This window comes from Furipterus horrens, unplaced genomic scaffold (assembly GCF_987537825.1).
Source record: "Furipterus horrens unplaced genomic scaffold, mFurHor1.1.pri manual_scaffold_1, whole genome shotgun sequence".
NCBI lineage: Eukaryota > Metazoa > Chordata > Mammalia > Chiroptera > Furipteridae > Furipterus > Furipterus horrens.
Window position 1 is genome coordinate 27007249 of NW_028327171.1, and position 6678 is coordinate 27013926.

General features: G+C 41.1%; 1 protein-coding gene across 1 annotated transcript in view; it reads left to right on the plus strand.

The window, feature by feature from the left end:
• Positions 1 to 6678, plus strand: part of PPM1L (protein phosphatase, Mg2+/Mn2+ dependent 1L) — a 241380-nt gene that overhangs the window by 180528 nt on the left and 54174 nt on the right. The window lies entirely within an intron of this gene.

A 6678-nucleotide genomic window follows, 5' to 3' on the forward strand; every position in this document is an offset into this window, starting at 1 on the left:
GGCCTTTTCAGGTTTTTCTAAGAACATAAAAAATGCAGTAAAAGGCATTTTCAAGAAGTTCCTCACTCTAACAAATAGAGTGAATTTCTCTTTCTCAGGTATGTTTCTTAAACACGTCCTTAGGGAAGAAGTGGCACTAAGGTTCCTTTACTTTATACCTTCCATCAGGACCCCATTTCTGAGCTCAAAAGATATTATTGCCAGAGGCTTGCTGACAAGATTTAGAAGGAAGAGAAAACAGGGATCCACAAGAATTTTAAAAGGGAAATTGCATATGGGTTGTGCAAGCTCTGACACCAGCTTCAGATTTTCTGTAAAAAAATTAACTTTTATTTTTCTGTTATACATTTAAAACATTTTTAAAATATAGAAAAATAGAAGCGGAAAAGAAAATATCTAATTCTACCACTTAAACATAACCACCATTTTTAGTATATTTACTTCTAGTGCGGCATACCTCTTCAGGGGAAAGGCTAAGGGAGTAAACCCCGACAGAAAATCCGGAGCCGGAGTCCCTAAGGCGGTTTGACATTGTAGTCAACACCGGCAACTCCTGCGGCGCACCTGAAGCCAAGCTGTATTGACTCCGTCTTTCCCTTGGACCCTTCAGCTGCGAAGAGAGGGGGGGTCTGCTGCATGGGCAACAGCAGACCCTCCACATCACCCTGCCCAGGCTCTGTAGCTTCAGCTTCACTGGAGAGGACACTCCAGCGTCATCGCAAGATGTCGATTCAACACGGGAGGAGACAGATACCGTGTCACTCCCGAGTCGGACTGCACAGCCATTCTCGGCGGTGCAGATAGACTCTTAAGAAGCTACACCATCGTCTCTCGAGATGGACGGCTGCCGCCGCCGACGACTTCTAGTCATTTTTTTCTGCTGGGTTTTAATGATTTCTGCTCAATTTTATATCTTTTTTTCACTTAACTTTGAAATGTAATCTTATTTCTCCATGTGTTACTGAACAGGGGCCTGGTCCTAGCACCAGCTGTAGGGTGAGGGCTCTTGAATTCGTGTAGGAAAGATTTCACAACTAGAGGGAGTCCCAGTGACTATGCGGATGTACGGATTTATTAAAGCTGGGCCAGTGAAACTGGGGAGGGCTTAGCATAGAGGAAGGGACAGGAGAGCCTAAGCTGGGCTGCCTTAGCAAATGGGAAGTCAGAGAAAAGGGGGCTTTGGGACAAGTCAGGGGATTAGTCCAGGACAAGCTGCCCACTGCCCATTGCCTTAGAGTTTAGGAGACTCGTGCCTGTGAAGAAAGGAGTGGAGGAGAAGAAGGAAAAGGAAAATGATGCAGGCTGCTCCCATGAAGGAGAGCATGCTGCTGGGCCCCTTGTCTTGAGGCTTTTATTTTTCTCTTGCAGGCTTGATCTTAAGGGAGGTCTCAGGGGAGGGTTTCAGTAGAATCTTCATCAGTTCTCCAGGTGTGTGTGCCCTTTCAGGGTTGTGGTCTCCACTGATTGGTCAGTGGCAGGGCAGGGGATCTTCAGTCATTGCAGTCTGTCCTGGAGTTGCCACCTGGTTTTGCTGCTTCTCAGGGCCTGGAGCTAAAATACAACTGAGGCCTGGATGTTATCTCCAGGGAAGAAAGGCCAGGAAAGTTGAGGTTACCCTGGGGTTAAAGTCCCTGCTTCCCAGTTTCGCCCTTCCAGGCCTTGGCCTGGTGACTGCCTGCACCTGGCTGTAAATTGCTCGGCATGGTGTTCAGCTGTCTGTCTCAGTTTCCCTATTCCACTTGCCAAGGAATTTTCCTAGCTTCTTACTATCCTGTTTTACACGCTCTTATAAATTACTCATGAAAGTAATTTGTAACATAATATCCTATTAAGTGTATATGCCACAATTCCTTTGAGCTTTTAACATTTTCAACATGCTCCCTCTCTTTTATCCATGTTTCAGTTCACATCACTATATAGAGTCCCTGAATCTGGAGATGTTTCTTACTTGTGAAAAGATGAGAATAGAAGTTTGATGAACAAAAACACAATGAGGATGTTTGTAATAGCAGCCAATTTTTAGTCATATAACAGTGGAGCAGAGGACTTAAATAAATAGTCAAAATCCACTTATAAACAGAGTACTTCTTTCTAGTCAGTAATACTAATGTTTTTAACTAAGCTGATCTGAATTTCTGAGACTTCTCCTTTTATTGATTGAAAAAGCTGAGAGCTGGGAGGGAGGGGAGTTGTAACTAAATAAAGTGTCTTTCCATCAACAAACTAGAAAAGTGTCCGCCATGGCAGGCTGGAAGTACCCAGATGTGTGATTCATGGGCCCTGGGGTTAGTTTCTGTGCCTGGGGTAAGACATTGCACCTCTCTACTTGGTTTCTTCAACTGTAAAATAAAAATATTGGATTTTGTATTTCCTTAGGTATCTTCCAGCATTGACGGATGATGTGTGGTTCTGTCTTCCTTTCACTTAGCATTCATTGGCTCATTCATGTGTTCACTCTGTAAACATTAACTGAGTACCAATGGGCCAGGCACTGTGCCCACCTTTGGGAACATGGGTATGACCACATGGCCTGTTATTCCAGGTGTGTGTGTGTGTACTTGTGTGTGCACACGTGTGTGCGGCAGTGGGAGGCCAGGGAGAGAAGACAGTGGTAGAAACAGGTAACTAAAGTAGAGTGGAATCAGTGCCCTGTTCAGAGAACAGTGGATACCCAGAGGAGGAAGGAATTAGGTTTAGGATAGAGAGAGCATTCTTAAATAAATCAGAAAATCATAACAGAACCCACAGGTCTCTTGAACTGTTCATCTTGAACTTTAATTAATGTCAGTTGCATTTTTAAAGATAGGCTTATTATGAGTAATGCTTTTTTCCTTCTTTGCTTCTGTAACTGGTTATATGCCAGTGCCTTATACAGGCTTATTCTTGCCCTCTGCTATTAGCATCACCTTCCACATTCTAAGCACTACTGTCCAAATAGTATTAATTAATTTCCGTTAACTAGCTTATGTTAATGTTATCAGCATTCCCTGTTTTCTAATGAGATCTCCAAAATTGAAAAAGAAGAAGAAGAAGAAATTTGTAGACGTGCTATAATGGGGAAAATATACTGATCCAAGTTTTGCAGTGGGCAAAATAAAATTTTAAAAACTCTGCTGAAAATACTGGAATCCACAAGCTTTACACTTTCTTAGACGTGGAAGTGTTGATGGAGCTGTTTGTTATTTGAATCAAGTTGTCATTGTTAGCCACAAGGGGAGTAATGTTACTACCTTGCTCTACAGTAGTATTTGATTGTGAGGACTGGAGAAAATATATGCACTTCAAAGAAAATAATTTTACCAGGTGGTCACAATTGAGACTTCATTGGCCAGCCAGAGGCAGGATGTCGATACTATCTGTATCTCTTCCTTTCTGTTCTACTGGAATTTTGTAACCAAGATCCTGTAGACCTTGTTGGAATGTTTGTAATAAATTTGTGTTCCCAAGTTAATGGGAAGCCCTTCAATCTGTAGGGAAAAAGAGGACAGTTTTAAAGTGCCAGAATTTCTAATGTACTATTACTGTCCACTTGTATTAATGAGAAGTAAGCAAAATGCATGTTCTGGCTGACTTTCAGACAGAAGATCTGTGATCATAGGCAGCTGGACGGCTGTTTAATGTCACATTGTAAGAATGTTAAGTTTAGTTTTTGGGAGCTGCTAGACAATCTGAAGTTTTGTCTGATAAATGGCTTCCTGAAGGCAGTTTCAAGCCACCTTCTAGTGCCCAGAGGAATTCTCTTTTTGCTTCTTTCTTTAGTTAATATCCTTGTCTCAAGGCTGTGTGGCTTAAGCCATGCTGATGAATCTGGTTTGATGAAGAGTTTCTACAGTCTGTACCCTCAGGAAGGACCTGAATGTGCGCTTGTAGTTCTGCAATCAATCCGAGGGAGCTGGAAGTTGATGAGGCAGAAATCACTAGGACAGACACTTCATTTACACGAGCATTTACTGAACCAGGGTCCGGCTGGGGGCTGAGAGTCTGAAAAATGGAGGGCAGTTGAGTTAGAAGACTTCTCCCTTTGAATTTATTGCCAATTTTGACTGTTGTCTCTATAAATCTGTCTTCTAAGATCTGCTTCAAAATCACACATGTAACTGTCTTCTTTTTTTCACCTGAGCCTGGGCTTTCTATTCCTCTCATCTCAGTCATTCTCATTCAATATTACCTTTCCATTATTTACACTGGGTTGGTAAAAAGGTCATTTGTTTTATTTTTCCATAAGATGGCTCTTGTAGCATTTGTTGTCTTTAACTTCATTTGAAACAGTTTTGTTAGATTGTATTGTGACAGCTGTCATATCAGCATGCATTAAAAAAAAAAAAACCAAAATTGGTGAATATTTGTGCAGCCATTTTAACATTGAACATGGAAGAAAATATGCAACATTTTTGGCATATTATGCTTTATTATTTCAAGAAAGGTAAAAACGCAACTGAAATGCAAAAGAAAAAAGGATTTGTGCAATGTATGATGGAGAAGGTGCTGTGACTGATCAAATGTGTCAAAAGTGGTTTGTGAAGTTTCATGATGGAGATTTCTCGCTGGATGATGCTCTATGGTCGGGTAGAGCAGTTGAAGTTGATAGCAATCAAATCGAGACATTAATTGAGAACAATCAACATTCTACCACATGGAAGATAGGTGACATACTCAAAATATCCAAATCAATAAAGTTATTAGTAAAAATGAAAAATGTGTCTTTTTGGCCAACCCAATACATGCTTCCTGAAAGTTTGATTTACCATACATACAATAATCATGTTATGGTAAAAATAGAGAATCAAAGCCACAAAAAGAGAAGGATGCAAAGGTACTAACCATGAAGAGTAGACAAAATAAAACAAATTTTCACTGGAGATAACTTCTGGTACTAAAGCTCATGGAGAATTTTTCACAAGGTACCTGTATACAGGACATTAAAAATGATCTCTGCCTGAGTTCCCCCAAAGCAGAGCCTGAAGTAAAAAGCTTGAGTGCAGGTAGTTAATTCAGGAATGCAATCCCTAGGAGCTGAAGTGAGGGGCATTGGAAGTGGAACAGGAAACAAGGGAAAAGAGAAACAAGGGAAAGCTAATTTGAGGACACTTAGGGAATTGGTCTCCGGGGCGACCACTGCTCAAACCCACTAAGGGGTGGGTTTGAATGGTGGCCCAGAACCATCCACCAGGAGGTGAAGGGGGAAGCATTTAGCTACTAGTGCCCTCCCCTCATTTGGCAAGGGTAGCTTCACAGACATTAGCTTCCCTGCACTTCTGACTAACATATGCCCAAGTGCTGAGTGGGTTCTGCAGTCACCCCACACTTTGGCATCTGGGAAGCCCCAAGAAACAAACAAGTGTAAGTATAAATGGTTCAGAGCAAGGCTGCTTCTGGGCTGAACTGGTCCCTGTACCAGTAGCTGGGTTAAGAGTTGAGACCAAGAGAATATGAAATGGTACATAGGAGATGTCCCATACAAGTACAACAAATGGAATCTTGAAACAAGTTTATAGGAAATGCATGCAATTTCACCTTATGGTTATTTCTTGTATAACAACCGTCTATAAAAGCTGAGCATACATTATTCATGTTTTTTAAAGCTCCTGAATAGGCACGTGGCTATGTCCAATGTAGGGAGTGCTCAAACGAATTTACAGAAAAATCTTACATATAGAAGACAATAGGTGAGGATGCTTTGTTTGGTGTAACGGTTCTTAGCTTCCCAGCTCAAGCCAAAATAAATCGACTAATCCTCATTTTTATGACAAATGAATTGAAGTCCCTCAGCCCTTTACCCTGAGTGGCACAGTGAGATCCAGCTTTTAAACTAGGTTGTGTATTTTCATATAAATAAAAAAATAATTACCCTCCATAGATAACTCACAAAAGTGGTTACTCTGGAAAGAGGAAGCTGGGGAAGAGGACTTAATTTTTTTTTTTTTTTTTACTGAGTCCTCTTATTGCCTTGCTTGAATTTTTAACTTTGCCCATGTATCTTCTATTTTTAAAAAATTTACAAAAAATAAAAAAAATAAAACCAAACACAATCTTAGTACATTTACCCTTATCTTCAGTGCTGGAAATGGACTGTAGTAAGACAGAAAGCCATTCTCTTTGTTTTCATTAAAGCTTTTCGCCAAGCCATGTATATCCCTGGATTAAGTCAAGAAAGACACTGAATGACAAGGCCAGCCATCATGGGTTAGAGACCAACTCAGCACTGTGCCAGTGAGCACCTGGGCTCCAGAGCCCCTGCCAGAGGATTCTTGCCTAGAGCCAGAACTGGTCCCAGCGTCCAGAGGGGGCTGGCCTTATTGAGGGAAAGAAAAAAAAAAAAAAAAAAAAAGAAGAATAGTATTCACAAGTAGTGAGCTGTTGGGGATACAGCAGTTCCTAATCTCACTTCCTGTTGGTTGCCTCTGCTTCACCCCAAGCTTGTATTTCTATGTCTGACAAGTTACCTGACTTGCTGCTTTACTTGGCCTTTTAGTCAGATTCTTTCCTGAACTACAGGCAAACTTCTACTGATTTTCTCATAAGTAAGTGTAGTATAGGGGAAAGAGTCTAGGCTTTGAAGCCAAACTGGTTTCATGATAATTCTGTATATCATACCTTAGAGGACTTCTTCTGAGGATTAAAGATAAGGTATGGAACGTGATGGACCTATGGTAGACACTCTAAATGATGGCCTGTTAT